A 19,429-nucleotide genomic window follows, 5' to 3' on the forward strand; every position below is an offset into this window, starting at 1 on the left:
CGATAATTATTATGTACCAGGGGGTCGAGGGAGGGCTTTTTTAAAATAGGTTTAACAATGGCCAATTTAAGTTCTGATGGAAATTGGCCCTCCCTCAAGGATGTATTAATAATCCGGCGTAGCAACGAGGTTGCCGCCGGTCCCCCCTGGGCTGCTAGCCATGAGGGACAGGGATCGAGAGAGCAGGTTGTCTTCCGAACGCTTCCGAGGATCTTGTCCACATCATCGGTACTCACCAACTCAAATTGATCCAGCCTCTGTTTAAAGACCTCCAAGGAAGGAGAATCCACTACACTCCGAGGGAGTGTGTTCCACTGTCGAACAGCCCTTACTGTCAGGAAGTTCTTCCTAATGTTGAGGTGGAATCTCTTTTCCTGTAGCTTGCAAGCTTGCTCCCTCCTCAATATGACATCCTTTCACATATTTAAACAGGGCTATCATATCACCTCTTAACCTTCTCTTCTCCAGGCTAAACATCCCCAGCTCCCTGAGTCGTTCCTCATAGGGCAAGGTTTCCAGAACTTTCATCATTTTAGTCGCCCTCCTTTGGACACGCTCCAGTTTCTCAATGTTCTTTTTGAATTGTGGTGCCCAGAACTGGACACAATATTCCAGGTGGGGCCTGACCAGAGCAGAATACAATGGCACAATTACTTCTCTTGATCTAGACACTATACTTTTATTGATGCAGCCTAAAATTGCATTGGCCTTTTTAGCTGCCGCATCGCACTGTTGACTCATGTTCAACTTATCGTCTACTTGGACTCCTAGATCCCTTTCACATGTACTTTCATTCAGCCATGTGTCTCCCATCCTATATCTGTGCATTTCATTTTTCTGCCCTAAGTGCAGTACCTTACATTTCTCGGTGTTGAATTTCATTTTGTTAGCTTTGGCCCAGCTTTCTAGTCTATTCAGATCATTTTGAATGTTGATCCTGTCCTCTAGAGTATTAGCTATTCCTCCTAATTTGGTGTCATCTGCAAATTTGATAAGTATGCTCCCAATTGTGTCATCCAGGTCATTGATAAAGATGTTGAATAACACTGGGCCCAGGACAAAATAAAGTTGCTTGACCAATCTATCAATTTTTGGATTGCTTATCTTAATAAAAAAACTCACCCAAAATAGAAGGCAGCACTGAGTGTGTGTGCGACATCTCTGGGGAGGGATGGTATACTGCCATTTGTCCCTCTCCTCAGAAAGAATCGATTCTGACCTGTCGTTCTTGCTAATGCAACTCACTTCAGAATCGATTCTTCGGAAAAGAACCATTTTGAAACTACTCTCTGGAAAACCCGTTTTTGGTTTGTTTGGCTTTTTTTGCATTCGTCCCACTTTATCACCACTGAAATTGCTCAAATAAGGATCAGATTCTATTTCAAATGGGAACGAGGGTCATATACCCTGATCTGCGATTTGCTGCAAATTGTAGTGGGAATGAGTCCCTAGTCTTCTGATTTTTTGACTGACATCTCCATTTTGATCAATGATTAATCCAAGGTATGGGAAGTCTTTTAACTATTTCAATTTTCTCATCTGAATTAAATCATCTAAATCCTCTGGGGTCATCTTTTTTCCTTAATGTTCAACAGTAATCCTGCCTTACTGTCTTCTTTGACCTTACTTACAAGTTGTTCCAAGTTTTTGTTGTTTTCTACTATATGTTGTCATCTGTAGATCTAAGATTATTAATATTCCTTTTTCTAATCACTTTTCCTTCCTCTGATATATATTGCATGCAAATTGAACAAATAATAGAATAAAGCCCTCTGATCAGCAAATACATGTGATCTAGTGAAGATTTTGAGGATCTCTTACAGTTGCTTTTTCACCCTTGGAGTAGAACAAGGTCAGTAGTCAGGTATACCTTTGCATACATGTACCATCTAGGCAACAGGTGTAAAGGCCCTCAATGTTTTCACAGTACAAGTGGAAACAACTTCTACCAGCCACTCCAGCATTGTGAACTGATCTCTTCTAAGGTTAAGGAACCATTGATGCATGAACTTGAAATAAGCTTCTTTCAGATTTACACTGGGGTTCTTTTTCTAATGACTCATCCTTTTCTAATTATACCTGCAAAGCAAGAAGGGAGCCTAATTAGCCAAAGGAAACTGTAATAATACATTGAATTATTAAATTAACATTCAGGTGACATTTTTTCCAATTAAGTAATGTAGAAGGCTGCCAACCCAAACAAGCAATTGCAAACACAGTGAGACAAGGTCAGGATAGTGCATAGCACCCAGGCCTTTAGCAATGTTTAAGGATAATAGAAAAATTAATTGTTGGTTTGGCAGCCTCTCCGCCAATGAAAATGAGCAGCAGCTCTCTCTCTCTTTTAAAAATGTACACCTTCCAAATCCTTTTGGCAGCCATTTTGCTGGTATTAACAAACCAATTAAGTACAAGGCCACCTTTAGCTTTTTGCCACTGAGGACTGCTTCATACTTGACATTTTGTACTTTGATACAGCTGCCCAAGTACAAAATAAATGAGCTTTGCATATTCTCTGAATGGCATATGTTCATTTAAATATGTGAGAGACAGCTGGAAATGAGGAATGGGGGAATATATTGTCATGTCCTTGTCAGAAGACTCCTCCACTATGACAGTAGGCACCCCCAGATCTATGGATAGTGAGGAAATGACTGCCCCTGTGGACCAAGGAACTGTACCCCTGGAGAAAGACAGTGCAAACCAGAGTAAGATCAGGAGGCTAAATAACCCCTCCAGGTCCATGGAGGCAAAATTATATGAAAGCCTGAGCTTGGATGAAAGCTTGCAGATGGAACACCTATGAACTCTGTGGGGGCTCTTTGGATGTATTGGGCACCTTGAGAGCAAGAGTACTCCTCAATATAGGGCCATTCCCCCAAAGAGACTTAACAAAGGAGCATCTTCAGATCAAGCTAGATGATTTTAATGTTTTTATAAAAAAAAATATTGTAAATTTTTAAAAATGATTTACCTGTGAATCACCTTGGGCCCCTTTCTGGGAGAAAGGCAGCATAGAAATGAAATCAGTAATAAATAACAACCAAAGCTCTGGTTACCCAGCCATAAAAGCCTCAGACCTAGTTCAGTCAAGCTGCTGAGATTTATTTATTTATTTATTTATTGCACTTCTATCCTGCCTTTCTCCCAACATGGGATCCAAGGTAGCTGGATGATGCCATTATCTTGTTGGGGCATGTAAAATCAAGATTCAACATGCAACATGCAGAAGACACACACTTGAAATAGGAATGCCATAGGAAGGTCTCAGCTGTGAAGCTCTGTAGAGGCTGCAGAGGAAAAGTCCTCCCACACAGAAGGTGCCGGCTATACAAATAACTGCTGGACTGCAGAGTACTCACAAAAAGGTTTTTGATCTTGGTTCCGATATATACAACAGACCATCAAAATACTTCTCCAGACACCTATTTGCAACCACCACCAGTCTGAGTATTCAGCTCACACTCTTATATACACTTTTCCCTCCCGGGGTTTGAGTCCATCTCACTCCTGGTACCACCCAATTTCCTATCACCTGATAGTTGTGTCTCTGTAGAATTGAAGCCTGCTGGTTTCACCTCCTGCCCCTCTGTCATCAGCTTCCTGTGACTCAAGACTCTCCAAATGTGGAGTCATCATGTCTGCCACCTGAACTCAGGTCACCTTGTCCCAGTTCCAAGCCATAGCAACATCCCTGACATCTTCTTCCCATTGTGTTCTGTACTCTGACATTTTTATCTTACGTTCCTGGGTTCCTTATATCCTGACCCTTGTAGTGACTGATCTGCTGGTATTTGATCTTGGATTGTATTTATTATTATTATTATTATTATTATTATTATTATTATTATTATTATTAACCTTTATTTATGAAGCGCTGTAAATTTACACAGCGCTGTACATGCAATCTTTTTAGTTAGACGGTTCCCTGCCCTCAGGCTTACAATCTAAAAAGACATGACACAGAAGGAGAAGGGAGTGGTGACGGGAAAGGGTAAGAGGTCCAGCAGTTCCTCTCAACCTCCGAGGCCTGGACCAAGGCAGATGGACTGGAGGGAGGGCTTGGCTTCAAAATGGAAGGTTAATCATTATTCAGGGAAAATATATACTCACAAGTAGGATAATACATATACAGTACATAGCAATACAGGAAATGGATTGATAAACAGCCAACAACAGAACATCAGATAGTAAGCGACAATTATGCGATGCCTGGGAAGGCTTCTCTGAATAGGATGGTTTTCAACTCCGTTTTGAAGCTAGTTAAAGAAGTGATGGCTCTTGCTTGTGGAGGAAGAAGGTTCCAGGAGTGAGGGGCAGCAAGTGAAAAGGGGCGAATCCGGGATGGGGCAGAGGAAATCCTGGGCTGAGACAGGAACCCTTGACTACCAGAACGGAGGGCCCTGGTGGGAAGGTGAGGAGAAAGAAGTTCTGATAAGTAAGGAGGGGCCAGTCCATGGAGGGCTTTGAATGTCGACAGCAGGAGCTTATACTGAATGCGGAAAGGGAGAGGGAGCCAGTGAAGGGATGCCAACACAGGAGAGATGTGGTCAGAGCGGTGGGTGGAAGTGATAATGTGTGCAGCTGAATGCTGGACCGAGATTAAAGGATGGAGGTGAGAAAAAGGAAGCCCAGCCAGGAGGACATTACAGTAATCAAGTCGTGAGATCACTAGGGCATGGACCAGGATCTTGGCAGTAGAGGCGGAGAGATATGGTCGGATTTTGGCAATATTGTACAAAAAGAATCTACAAGCCTTGGCTGTGGTCTGGATCTGAGGGATACATGACAGAGAAGAGTCAAAGATAAAGCCAAGACTGCGGGCTTGCTGGACTGGTTGAATGGAAATGTTGTCCACAGAGACAGAAAAGGAGTGTTGAAAGTTGGGCTTAGGAGGAAAGACAAGAAGCTCCGTCTTGGACATGTTGAGCTTCAAACGCCGATGGCGCATCCACTGTGAGACAGCTGTAAGGCAAGACGAGAGTTGCTGTTCAAGCCTTTGAGAAAGGTCAGGGGCAGAAAGATACAGCTGGGTGTCATCGGCATACAGATGGTAGGAAAAACCAAAAGAGCTGATGAGTTTTCCTAAGGACAGTGTGTAGAGAGAAAACAGAAGGGGACCCAGAACAGAGCCCTGGGGAACTCCAACAGATAAGGGAATAGGAGAAGAAGTCAGACCCCCTGCAACTACTGCAAAAGATCTGCCAGACAAGTAAGATCTAAACCAGTCGAGAACAGAGTCTGAGAACCCAAGGTCAGAGAGTATGTCAATTAGGAGACAGTGATCAACAGTGTCAAAGGCTGCAGACAAATCGAGAAGAATGAGAACAGAGTAAAGGCCATTAGCCTTGGCCTGTAAAAGGTCATTCGAGATCTTAGTGAGAGTTGTCTCTGTAGAGTGCCTTGGGCGGAAACCAGACTGAAAGGGATCGAGAATGGAGTTGGCTTCAAGAAACTCAAGACAGCGCGAATAAACAACCCGTTCCAAAACCTTAGAAAGAAAGGGGAGAAGAGAAATCGGACGATAGCTAGACAAAGAGGAGGGGTCAAGAGAAGGTTTTTTCAGAATTGGGGAAATGAGAGCATGTTTGAAGTCCGACGGGAAGGAGCCTGTAGAGAGAGAGAGATTGAAGATATGGAGAAGCGAGGGCAACTTAACCTCTTAACCTCTTGAAATGTCCTTGCTGGTTTTCTGTTTTGAACTGGATTTGTTAGACCAGGGGAGAATTGCCCTCAAGATATTGTTGAACAGACACTCCCAGCATTCTTCACCATTGGTGATGATGTCTGGTTTTTTATGGGAATTGCATTTGAAATCACCTGGAGGGCTACACAACCCAAACCCTGGGTGCCACTCTTAATCTTTTACTTGGAGCTTCATCCCTTGGTTTGCCCAGATCCACACCATCTTCTAAGGCTTTTTTTTTTCTTTGACTCTGGACCTCTTCTACAAGTCTCTTTGATCCTGTTATTGAGACTTGCTTCACTGGAGTTGTTAAGGCCAACCAATGAGTGAGAGCTCTCCAAGAGCATTACTCGCCGACTGCCCTGTTTGTGTTTTACAAACTTAGGTCCATGGTTTCCTTGATTGAGTCAATCCATCTGTAGTGTGGTCTTTATCTTTTCCTACTGCCTTCTACATTATCAAGTATAACCATCTTTTCCAACATGTCAAGCCATTTCATTTCATGATATGTCCAAAGTACAATCCTGGAAAGTGTGTTCCTGGAAACAGAATACAGTGGACCCTTGTTATACGCTAGGGTTTGGTTCCAAGATCCCCCGTGTATAACAAAATCCATGTATGCTCAAGTCCTATTAAAAATGGAAAATCAGGGTAAATTTATACTTTTTTTGGAATATTTTCAAACCGTGTATGGTTGAATCCGTGTATAAAAAATCAGTGTATAAGAAGGGCTGACTGTATATATCCAAGCTTTTCATCTACACTCCAGAGCTGATTAAAAAAAAAACATGCGTGTATACAAATGTGCATATACATCAGAGTACATAGCGGTTAAAGCTGTTCTGTTTTAAACTGAATGAATACAGTTGTAAGACTGTGGATATTACCAGTTCAAGTTTCAGTTTTTTGTTTGTTTGTACATATTTAATGTTCTCTTTATATAGGATACTAACTTGCTATTTTTAGAATAGCTGTTTCTGATGAGTGTATCTAAAAGGAGCTTTTTCCATCAGAGTATACTAAAATATTTGAGAGCTTTGCACACTCCATTATGAGTTCTGTCATTTAGGAGGGTATCCACAACCCACAATTATAACAGTTTGATAATGCTTTAAGCACCATAGCTCTTCCTTATAGAACATTGGGAGTTGTTGTTTGGTGAAATATTTAGAATTCTCTCTAGTATGTTTCAACATTAGCATTCTTTTTCAAAAAATTCTAGCTACCTCATCTCATTAAAGCATTCTGTAGGATGGAGACATGGCAGTTAAAGTGGTATTGATGTGCTAAGACTTCCCTGCACATACTTACAGAACCCCAGGATTCTACAAGTATAGTCTACTAGCTCACTTGCCATGACTTGCAAACTTTTCACAGTGGATTATCAAGTGGTCTATCTTAATTTCTCAGTGGTCAGAATGTAACAGAATTCTGATTACAAGAAAAATCAAATCAACTCTATGATTAAGAGTTATTGGTGTTGGCTACAACCCAATATCTGCTCAGCATTGTGTAAATATGCAAATAGTGGAGATGTTACTTGAATGCAACACAACCCTCATGCAGAATAACAACATTATCAAATACATGTCAAAGACTAGGTGCCATTGTGCAATGAAAAATGCACTGTGCACAGTTGCAATGCAAAATACAAGGTGCACAACTACAGTACGGACTATACAATGACTAACTTGCAAAGATGAACATTTTGCCGGTGGAACTCTGCATCCCCTGCTATCATCAGAATATGTCCATTGTGCAATGGTGACTTATTGGCCCTGCATACATAGAGTAACTTCTGCATGTCTGTGTCCCTAACAAAATTCCAGCCAATGTGGAAGTCTGTGGTCACATATGACCATGCAAATTTGGTCTGGGTTCACTCACCCAGCTAAATGCATCATGAGATAAGGAGGTAGCACAAACAACACTTTCCTGAGTGTTACTGCACACACTTGCAGAACTTGTGAAGGGCTTGTTTGAAGACATCCCTGAATTAGGGACAGTAGCAGTTTGCTACATGATTTGTTCAAGCTCAAACCAATCATTGTTTCTCCTTGAACTTATCTCTGGTCTGGGTCTTAGAATGCTATAGAGATTACCTCTGCTTTCTTGTGAATTGCCAAGACTTGGAGATTGGAGAAGCCTCCCTCTTTCCAGAAATTCCTGTTGCCTGGATTTTTGACATCCTTGATACAAGAGACTCTGGGAGGTGCAGTTTTCCAAATCTAGAAAGCATCTACCTCTAAGTTTCTGCATCTAGAAAATTACTTTTCTCTGAGTTCCTGTCACCTGGGACACCAACATTTCAGCTGTCAAGTAGGAAAGGAAAGGAGAAAGATGAAAAGGGGAGGGTTCTTGGATTGCTAGGTTTCTCTTTCCAGCTTATTTCTAATATTATCAGGTGAGTGAGTGAGTGGGGTTTTCAACTGGGATAAAACAATAATAAAACAGGCTACTGATCCTCTTTCCTGACAGATAGGTACATAATCTTGACCTAGCCTTGGTAGACCCAGTGCAACTTGAAGAACAACAGGACTGCTGTTCCTTTCTCTCTGTGTGTATGGCGTATATATGTCCTTATCTTTTCTGTTCTTTATAGCCTATTTCTCCAGGCCCTGGGAATGAGGAAGAGTGGGGAAAACAAGCTGCTGAATGAGGTATTAGATAAATAGAGATCATCCTGTGAAAGTGTGGAGGAGACAATGACTCTATAACCCCCCCCCCCAAAGGGAAGACATAATAGCCAGAACGTGGCTTACCTCTGGTTGTTTTTTATATAGCAAGTGGCACATGTATGAAAGATTTCAAACAGATGACCAAACTTACTGTTTGACATAAATACACTTGTTTGGACCCAGGTAGGAGATCCATCAGTTTCCTTCCCCACTGAGGCTGAATTTCTCAAAAGGATTTCAACAATGTGGGAAGAGATTCATGTTCAGTGGCAGGAAAGGTGGAGCAAAAAAACAAACAAACAAAAAAAACCCCTCCCGTGTTCTGTTGCTGGCATATCCAGGCAAGACTGGGAAAGATCTCTTGTGGTAGATCCTAGGGAAGAACTGCCAGTCACTGCACACAGTTTTGATCTAGAAGGACCTAAGGTTGAACTCAGTGTAATGTTGTTGTTTTCAAGTTGTTTCTGACTTACAGGACCCAAAATTGACCCTATCATGGAGTTTCTTAGCAATATTTATTTAGTTGAGGGGGTTGCATTACCATTCTCTGCTGCTGAGAGAGTGTCCAAGGCCACTTAGTGAGTTTTCATGGCTGAGTTAGGATTCCAACCCTGGTCCTCCAGAGTTATACTCCAATGCCCAAATTATAACCCCATACTGGCTCTGCTGGTATAATGCTGTATCATATGACTGCATTCTGAAAATGAGATCAGTTTTCTCAAGCAGAAAAATGCTTTTGACTTTTGGATTAATTTATTAAAACTACATGTATATAGTTTTAATATATACAAGATACAAATGGCAGAATTGGTTTTCCAGTTATTATCCCTAACCAGAAAACTGTATCCAAGATAGCTTTCCTGACCTGTTACAGATAAAGAATTTTCCAGTCATGTCCATGCAAGAAGCAGAATAAAGTGTACCACTCTGAGTTGAGGATGTGTCCACTTGACTTAGCACTAACATTATCAGAGGCTGCAGATGAAGTTTATCAAATCAGCTTGAAATTCAGCCATGAGCAGCTTTCCACTGCCTCCTTGGTAATCAACAACCCACTCTTGGAGATTTTTGGCAGCCTCACCTGGTTACGCCAATAAATCTGAGTGAATAGCTGGCTTGATTTGTTATTGATTTCCCACAGGATATATTTGAGGCTGCAACTTTAGTGATGGGTCTTTGGAGAGGCAATTCAGGGCAAAGAAAAACACTGTGACCATAAAGAAGGACTTCAGTGGTCAAACCCTAATATCATCAGAAGATTCATAGCTAGTAATGAACTCAATTTAGGGGTTCCTTCCTTCAAAGAGAAGCCAGGTTCAGGCAACATGGTCAGGAATAGCATTTGAAAAGTGTATCCACAATTACAGGAAATTGGCCATAGGTCTTCAACTATAACAGACCTTTGCACAGAAGGTTTGAATTACTTCTTCACTGTGATTGTTATAGTTCAGTAATTCTCAAATTATGGGCCAGGGTACACTGTCAGGATTGGTATTCAAGAAGAATGAACACTTCAAGTCCAGTGTTTCAACTGAGGAGCCAAGGCAAAACCTAAAGCTTTTATACTGATCAGATGTGAAAGTGAGACCCTTTATTCACTTAAATGAGTTAGAGATGTAACTAATTCTCAGGCCATTCATGGGTGCATTTAATTTGAATATCTAATTAAAGCACAGCTAATAAAGAGGGAATCAAGCCTGTGAGATAAAGACATAATACACCAGAAATCAAGGAAAATCAATGAATTTCAGAGAAAATATAAACACATTATCAGAACAATTTGAATTATAGAATCAGATAAAGATGGATGTTACATGTTAAAATAGGAGAAATTAGCCCACAGTTAAACACTCCGAATACTTTAATATTTCACCTGTGATCTAGTCAAGGCATACAATGTTTCCTGATGTCTAACTATTTAGCGTAATGACTGAGAAAAGGAAACCTATGTACAGATGCATGTTCTGAATAGTAGATTCCTGAAGACTAAGACAAAGAAGATCCAGGACAAAATTAGTTTAAGAACAAGGAAAATCATACCGTATGAAAAGCAGCATAGGGAGCTGGATATAAGAGGTGATATGATAGCCATGTTTAGCCACCAAGATGGCTGTCTCCCTTATTCTTAACAAATGTACCTGTGAGGATGGTGGGACAGAGAACAGGGTCTCCCCAGCAGATCTCAAAACATGAGCAGAGGCATATGGGAGAATGCAATACTCCAAATATTATTTAGACTGTGAGCCTGAGGACAGTGAACTGTCAAATTGATAATCATTTGTGCTGCCTTGACAGTCTCTTTGATTGGAGGGCAAGGCATAAACATTCTAAATAAAATAGAACATACATATATCATTTTCATTTAATTCTCAGAATCAGTATCCCTTTGTCTTCACACACACACACACACACACACACACACAGGTTCTTAAGGTCAAGCTGAAAATATCCAGCTTGATAGCTTCTCCATAGCTTCTCCATAACACTCCGCTGTTAGTTCTGCTAAGGCCTTGTCCCCACAGTAACTATTTGTCTACCTTGCCACTCATAGCAGAATCCAAAAGGTTAAAAACTGAGAAATCTCAGTCCTATCTTCCGACAGGAAACAGATATTTGCATTGTATATGAACCAAGTCAAAAGTCCCATGTTGTTCTTGTTGTTACATTCAATAGAACTGTAATCCTTGTTCTAGTGCAATGGGACCAAAGTACCAAGCTGGAATTCTACAGAATTGTCTTTTTTTTTTTTTTTTACTTACATTTATTGGGCTGCTGGCTCCAGTAGTACTCTCGATCAACCTTTATTTCTACCAGCAAGCTGTTTTGGTGGAACAGAGATCATTGCTGCCTGGTGGTTTCCATGTCAATGACATGGAAACTTTGGGCCTGAATGCAACGGTCAAGAGTGCCTGTTATCAGCTTCGGCTGATATGCCAGCTGCGCCCTTTCCTGGAACAAGGTGAGCTCGAAACTGTAGTACATGCGCTGGTAACCTCAAGACTTGATTTTTGCAATGCGCTCTACATGGGGCTACCCTTGTGCCTAGTCTGGAAACTCTAATTGGTACAGAATATGTCAGCCAGGTTGGTCACAGGAACAGCAAGGAGTGACCATATAACACCAATATTGAAGTCACTCCACTGGCTGCCTATTAGTTTCTAGGCACAGTACAAGGTGTTGGTTATCACCTTTAAAGCCCTACATGGCTTGGGCCCAACCTATCTAAGGGATCGCCTGCTTCCATACAATCCGCCCCATACAATCAGGTCCTCTGGGAGGAATTTACTACAGCCCTTAAAGATCAGGTTGATGGTGACCTCCCAGAGGACATTTTCTGCAGCCGCTCCCAACTTATGGAATGGCCTGCCGGACAAGATCTGTCAAATTACCAATCTAGCGAGCTTTTAAAAAGCCATTAAGACGGATCTTTTCTGGCAGGCCTTCCTGGAATAAAATACTCGGCCACAAATAAGACTTCCCATCTATTGAACTCTGCCCATGATGATGATTATTTGGATTAGTCAGATTTTAATATGTAGTTTTAATCTTATACTGTTTAATCTTGTTTTAAGGGGGGCATTATGTATATATGGATGCATTTTAGCTTGTTGTATGTTGCTTTGATTGCCTGGCAAAAGCAGGTTAGAAATAAAACTTTTATTATTATTTTATTTATTATTGAACAGACAGGCCAAAATAAAGTTGCTTCAGGTCACTTTGGTGGTATGCTGTTTGAATGGCACACACATCTTAAGAGGACAGAAGCTGAGCCAAAGCTATACTCCAGTCCTTAGGGCTGGAGCATGGCTTTGGTGTGACTTTGGCCTCTTAGGACACATGCAGCATTTAAATAGCATACTTTCAAAGTGACCCAAAGCAGCTTTATTTTGGCCTGTCTTTTCAGACCGTTGGTTCCAGATTTAACTCCAAACTTGAAAGGAGCTATCCAAGGTACTATAGCCTATCCACCGAATAGGTTCAGTACCTTTACTAAAACCTGGACCTGATTTACCACATTACTGACTGGAAGCTACCAGCCACTTGTGAAAGATACCATTGAGGTCTGCTGGAGTACTTGCTCTTTGCACACACCATGGTGCTCTGAAAAATGAACAAATTTAAATGCTTCTGCATCTGTGCAAGTTACAGTCTGTTGCATCTCAGAACTATGTACTGTGTAGGATTATAGTAGTGCTAAAGTTCAAGAGAGATTTTCAACATAAAACATTTATAGCAATCATGGTCATGTCACTCCTGTCTTCTCTTTACCAGGCTGAACATGCCCAATTTCCTCAACCTTTCCTCATAGGTTTTGTTCTCCTTTCTTCTTATCCTTGTTGCCATTCTTTGAACCCACTCCAACTGGTCGATAAAGGTAAAGGTAAGGGTATTATTGTTGTAATCCTGCCTTGATCTTTGGAGAGGTGTGAAATATAAATAAACTCTATATTATTATTATTATTATTATTATTATTATTATTATTATTATTGGGTTACCCTTTGACAAGGTTGTCAAGTCATGTCCAACCATGGGGGGGGGGGGTGCCCATCTCTGTTACTAAGCTGAAGAGCCAGCATTGTTAAAGATGACTATGATCATGTGCCCAGCATGACTGCATGGAAAGCTGTCTTGTTTATATCTAACTTGTCTATATCCTTCTTAAATTGAGATGCCCAGAACTGAATGTAGTAATAGGAGGTTGGACCTATGCTTCCGTTGCTGCCACTTTCTTTCATTGGACAGGCCAAGAGAAGAGGTAGCAGAATAAACAAGACAATGACTTGAAGCTGTGTGGGGAAGGCACATCTTTGGGAAAGAGGGAGAAGAGTTTTCAGGGTTGATATTTCAAAATTGTCCTTTGTCTCTCTCACACCTTTCTTGGATTGAGAGTCCTTTCTCATTAGGGACTAAAGTCAGAAGCTGCCTGTGACATTGTCCACCCTGGTGAAGAAGGACTGAGACTTTTTGGTTACTGCTCAGGCAGCTGCTTGGTTGCTGCTCCCAGGGTGCAAAGGGCCAAGCAACTGGTTGAGCAGTGAGCAAGAAGCCTTTTGTCTGTGCCAGCCTTGCAGCAAAGGCTGGAGTTAGTGAGAGGCTTCTCATTTGATGTTCAGCCAGTTTCTTGGTTGCTGCTGACAAGGTGACTAAGTGCAAAGGGATCAGTGACCAAGATTGGTTGTTTTCAATTTTCAGTAGCATAGTAAACCTAATATCAAGAAATAGGCAATGAGTGGTGCTGGGTTGTTGCCCAAGAGGAAAGGGGATGATAGCCCAAAAAAGTTTGGGGGCCACTGATCTAATGCTACCTTCAGAACACATTGCCCATAAAAAGTTTCTGTTGTTTAGACTGTGGTTAAAGTTCCATTGAAAAGTAGGGTGCAACTTTGTGGGGAAGGAGTGGAGTCTTGAAAAGAGAAGGCAGGTTTGCCATCCCTACGAAGTGATCTTACTTTAGATGTTACAGTGGGAGAATATTACTGAGTCATTCATCCATGTTTGCTTATGCATGTAATTTGTGATTGTGAGCAACAATCATACCCTCCAACATTTCACAGATGAACGTGAGGACAGGTGTGGCTAGACAACATCAGAGTGTGCTCAAGAAAGCAAAAGTTATTGATGAGAAGAACAGAGAAGTAACAGGGGTTGCAACATTTACTTTTTCCTGAGTTTAAAAGAAGGGGAATATCCCACCCTCCTCTCTCCTCTGCTGAATTAATTAACTAATTAATTAGAGGGAGTGAAAGGACAGGCCCAACGCCATTAGGCCTGAAGAGGTAGAGCCCTCCCCGCCCTCCTTCCAACTGTCATCTTCTGGCCTGAGAAGGAGTGAAAGGACAGGCCCAATGTCATCGGGCCTGAAGAGGAAGAGCCCTCCCCTCCTTCCTTCCAACTGTCATCTTCTGGCCTGGGAGGGAGCGAAAGGACAGGCCCAGTGCCATCGGGCCTGAAGAAGAAGAGCCCTCCCCTCCCTCCTTCCAACTGTTATCTTCTGGCCTGGGAGGGAGCAAAAGGACAGCCCCAACGCCATCGGGCCTGAAGAGGAAGAGCCCACCCCTCCCTCCTTCCAACTCTCATCTTCTGGCCTGGGAGGGAGCAAAAGGACAGGCCCAGCGCCATCGGGCCTGAAAAGGAAGAGCTCTCCCCCTCCCTCCTTCCAACTGTCATCTTCTGGCCTGGGAGGGAGTGAAAGGACAGGCCCCGCCACATGGGCCTGAAGAGGAAGAGCCCTCCCTTCCCTCCTTCCAACTGTCATCTTTGGCCTGGAGAGGAGTGAAAGGACAGACCCAGCGCCATCGGGCTGAAAGAAGAGCCTCCCCCTCCCTCTTCCAACTGTCATCTTCTGGCCTGGGGGGAGGGAAAGGACAGACCCAGCGCCATCGGGCCTGAAAGGAAGAGCCCTCCCTCCCTCCCTTCCAACTTCATCTTCTGGCCTGGGAGGGAGTGGAAAGGACAGACCCACGCCATCGGGCCTGAAGAGGAAGCCCCTCCCTTCCCCTCCTTCCAAAACTGTCATCTTCTGGCCTGGGAGGGAGTGAAAGGACAGACCCAGCGCCATCGGGCCTGAAAAGGAAGAGCCCTCCCCTCCCTCCTTCCAACTGTCATCTTCTGGCCTGGGAGGAAGGAAAGGACAGGCCCAATGCCATCGGGCCTGAAGAGGAAGAGCCCTCCCCTCCCTCTTTCCGTCATCTTCTGGCCTGGGAGGGAGCAAAAGGACAGGCCCAATGCCATCGGGCCTGGCCTCAATTAAGAAGAAGAGCCCTCCTTCTGGTCCATCTGCCTTGGTCCAGGCCTCAGAGGGAGAAAAGAATGCTGGACCTGATCCCCTCCCCACACCATTCTCTTCTCCTTTTGTGTCATGTCTTTTTAGATTGTAAGCGTGAGGGCAGGGAACCGTCTATTATCCCCTCTGTTGTAAGCCATCTGGATTTCCAGTGATTGGGAGGCATATAAATAAATCCTATTATTATTATTATTATTATTATTATTATTATTATTATTAATTGAGTGCAAACTAATTTTTCACTTAACTCAGCTTGCAACAACTGAAATATGCTGGGGATGAAAGGGGATGGGGCAAGAAGGAGAGAAACTGAGACATTTTTAAAGCAGCTGCAAATGTGACAAGACAGATGATTACTCGGGACAATCTCTTCCAAATCAGGACAATTGGACAACTTACTACTTTGTCTTGATATGCATGTTTTTCCTGGGAAATTAAATAAATAAAAGACTTGGAGGCAAGGAGGAGTTGGAAGTCACCTAAGGAGACAATACACCAATTTGGAGGAAAGGCCTCAACTTCATTAACAAACAGCAACAATCTTAAGGTTGGCCCAAAGCATGAGGTCTGGATCTGGAAACATCAATCAACACCCTGGCTGTTCGATGAGCAAATTTGCCTGATCACGGCCAAGCTTCGAGATGACACAGGGGCAATGAAAAACACTGGGGCATCCAAAAAGGGCTGCCTCCGTGCCCTGCACTGCAGTTCCCAGTGCAGAGAGAGGAAGGGCTGCCCCTTCTGCTCTCTCAGCCAATTGTGGGTCTTCCCACTGCCGGAGAGGATGCTGGGGCGCAGAGGCCCCCAACATATGAAGAACTGGGGCGAATGTCTGCCCCAGCAACGAGGCTTGACCGGTGAGTCGGGAGGCCTGATTTCTCTATTTAATAGTGGTGCCTGACTTGAATTGCATCAATCTATACTGCACAACTATAGCAGTTTGATACCACTTTAATTGCGATGGCTACAATCCCGGGATTTTTTAGTTTGATGAAATACTGCAAATTTTTCAATAAAATCTCTCACCCATTCTATTATAAAAAGCAAAGTACTTTATAGGATTATAAATCAACGCCCCTTTGGGGTGATCTGCAGCCTTCCCTTTTTGCCCCGGATCGGGGCCATGGCATCCACATGCCATGGCCCTGATCTGTCCTTCGTAAAATGCAAAACAGAGCAGCAAAACACAGCTCCTTCTTGGGCCCTCTAAAGGACTCCATATCTGCCATGGCATGGCGTGATGATGCCCTTTGGGCACTGCATCATGTAGATGCAGTGCCAGAGTGGTGTCATCATGGCATGCGCCATGTAAATGACACCATGGGGCAGGCTCACGGCATTAAGCATGCAGATGCTCCACCATGACTCTGCCCATAGGCCGGCCTTTCGGGCCAGTCTGTAGAAGTACTTTTTCTGTGCAGTGTGTATAGCTCCCCATATCTATTGAATGATGTGTTATATATTTCTTTCTTGTAATTCGGCCATGATTACAAAAATATAGTCACATAATCACTTGGAAAAAAGAATATCCTTTTCCCAATCTCGTCAGTAGTTTTCTCTGGCTTTAATACATTCTTTTCTGTGTTTGACACAGATACTTGAATGGCTCCTCAAAAATGCAGTAAATAAGCTAGTATAAAAGGTAATGAATGCAAATGACTTCTTTGTGAAATGACATGCTGGCTGACTGAAAGCATTCTGATATCGTCTTTATATATTGCTTTGCAAAATACCTGGGGGAATTTATTGAATATCCATTTTCCTAAATTTTCTCTGATTTGTCATGTTTTCAGATGCAATTGCTTCTGAGTTGTGGCAAAGTGACAGAAATAGCACTCAAAACCCAGTGGCACTCTCTCTCTTCAAATGTTAAAATAGAATATTGCCTAATCCAATGGATGTAGTTTTTTTTTAATCAATAGCATTTGAGGCCAATTTAACAAAAGCTTGTTCTTTAAAAAAATAAATCAAACCCAGCAGTGGGGATGTTGTTAAAGCTAATGACCCCAGGGCATATCCAAACCATGTCTTCCAGATGGGGTAAAGCTTTTCCTTTTATTTTGAATGAAGTACTAGGAGAGATGTGTTTGGGGGAACAAATACAAGTGAATGTTTGTAAGAGTTCGTAGGAAACACCATTCACACAGCCATGTTTCCTTAATGTCTGACAACTGAGGAATATTAGATCAGAAGCCATTTTATTCTTACACAGGAAAGAGACTTTGGTCTGAAACAAACTGCAGAAATAATCCAGTTTCAGAAAACTTTAATTGCCTTGGCTCAATGGTAGGGAATTCTGGGAACTGTAATTTTGTGAGACATTTAGCCTTCTCTGTCAGAGAGCTCTGGTGCCACAATAAACCACAGTTCCCAGGATTTCCCTAGCACTGAGCCAGATCTGTTAAAGCGATCTCAAACTGGATTATTTCTGTGGTGTGTAGAGGGATAAAGTGTGGATTGCATATCTAGGGAAGTGCAAAGTTTGCTGGGTTTTGCACATGAGTTTAATTTGAAAAAGCAGCAGCCAGTCTTGAGATGGGCTGAGGGAAAATCAGAATACAAGAACAAGTGATTAATATCTCCCATGATCCCCATAAAATCTTCTCCTCTACACATATATGGTGGATTTTGTTTAGGGAGAGAATGATACAACTATGAGACTACATTTCTGGTGAGTTTTCCTTTGATTTGTGTTTTAAAATATTGCAGTGATGATTTAATAATAATAATAATAATAATAATAATAATAATAATAATAATAATATTTATTTGTATCCCGCCTCTCCCTGTATTAGATCGAAACAGGTAACAGCAAACAAGAACAATAAAATCAAACATGAGTATCAGTAGATAAAAGCATAACACGACATATTAGATCCTAGTTCCCCTATCTCCCTCCCACCCTAAAATACCATTAAAAAACAATTCCCAATAAAATGGTTAATAAAATAGATCAGGATCAAAGTCCAGTGGGTACAGCTAAACAAATAGAGAGTGAAAAATTTTGAGGAGATCAGTTTGGGAAGGCCTGCTGGAAGAGATCAATTTTTATTGCCTTCTTAAAGGCCTCCAACAATGTTATATGGCGGATCTCATCTGGCAGGTCATTCCAGATTTTTGGAGCAGCAACAGAGAACGTCCTCTGAGAAGTCGTTACCAGTCTGGTTTTCTTAGACTGCAAGAGATTCTTCCCAGAGGACCTGAAAGTGCGGGTAGGATTGTATGGGAGGAGGCGTTTCCTCAGGTAAGCTGGACCCAAGCCATGCAGGGCTTTATAAGTAATAACTAACAATACTTGGCCCGGAAGCTAATGGGCAGCCAGTGTAGGGATTTTAAGATAGGTGTAATAGAATCAAATTTGGAACTCCCTGTCACCAATCTGGCTGCCATATTTTGGACCAATTGCAGCTTCCAAACATGGCATAAGGGTTGCCCCATGTCAAGCGTATTGCAGAAATAGAGATGAGAAGTTACCAGTGAATGTACAACAATTTCTAGGTTTTCCCATTCCAGGAAGGTTCGTAGCTGGCGAATCAGCTGAAGCTGATAATGGGCGCTCTTGGCTGTTGCATCCACCTGGGATGACAGTCCAGGAGCACCCCAAGCTACAAACACAGTCCTTTAGGGGGAAGTGTGACCCCGTCCAGAACTGGAGAGCATATCACCATACCCAGATTGCGATTGCTTATAGCGAGTACCTCTGTTTTATTTGGATTCAATTTAAGTCTATTTTCCCTCATCCAATCCATTACTGACTTCAGACAGTCATTCAGAGGGGAGATGCCATCCTTGGTTACTGAAGCAGTCCAAGACATGGAGAAACAAATTTGGGTGTCATCAGCGTACTGATAATACCCCGCCCCATGTCTCTGGATGATCTCACCCAGTGGCTTCATGTAAATGTTGAAGAGCATTGGCGATAATATCGCGCCCTGAGGGACACCCAATTTGAGCTCCCTCTTGGCTGAACAACTGTCGCCAAGCGACACCATCTGAAACCTGCCTGACTGATAGGATCAGAACCACTGCAGAGCAGTGCCTCCGATTCCTAATTCCAGAAGGATCATAGAGCCATAGAATCATAGAGTTGGAAGAGACCGCACGGGCCATCCAGTCCAACTCCCTGCCATGCAGGAAATCCAAATCAAAGCATCCCCAGCAGATGGCAATCTAGCCTCTGCTTAAAGACCTCCCAGGATTCCGAGGGAGTGTGTTCCACTGTCGAACAGCCCTTACTGTCAGGAGTTCTTCCTAATGTTGAGGTGGAATCTCTTTTCCTG

Source organism: Sceloporus undulatus, chromosome 4, assembly GCF_019175285.1.
Source record: "Sceloporus undulatus isolate JIND9_A2432 ecotype Alabama chromosome 4, SceUnd_v1.1, whole genome shotgun sequence".
Classification (NCBI taxonomy): domain Eukaryota; kingdom Metazoa; phylum Chordata; class Lepidosauria; order Squamata; family Phrynosomatidae; genus Sceloporus; species Sceloporus undulatus.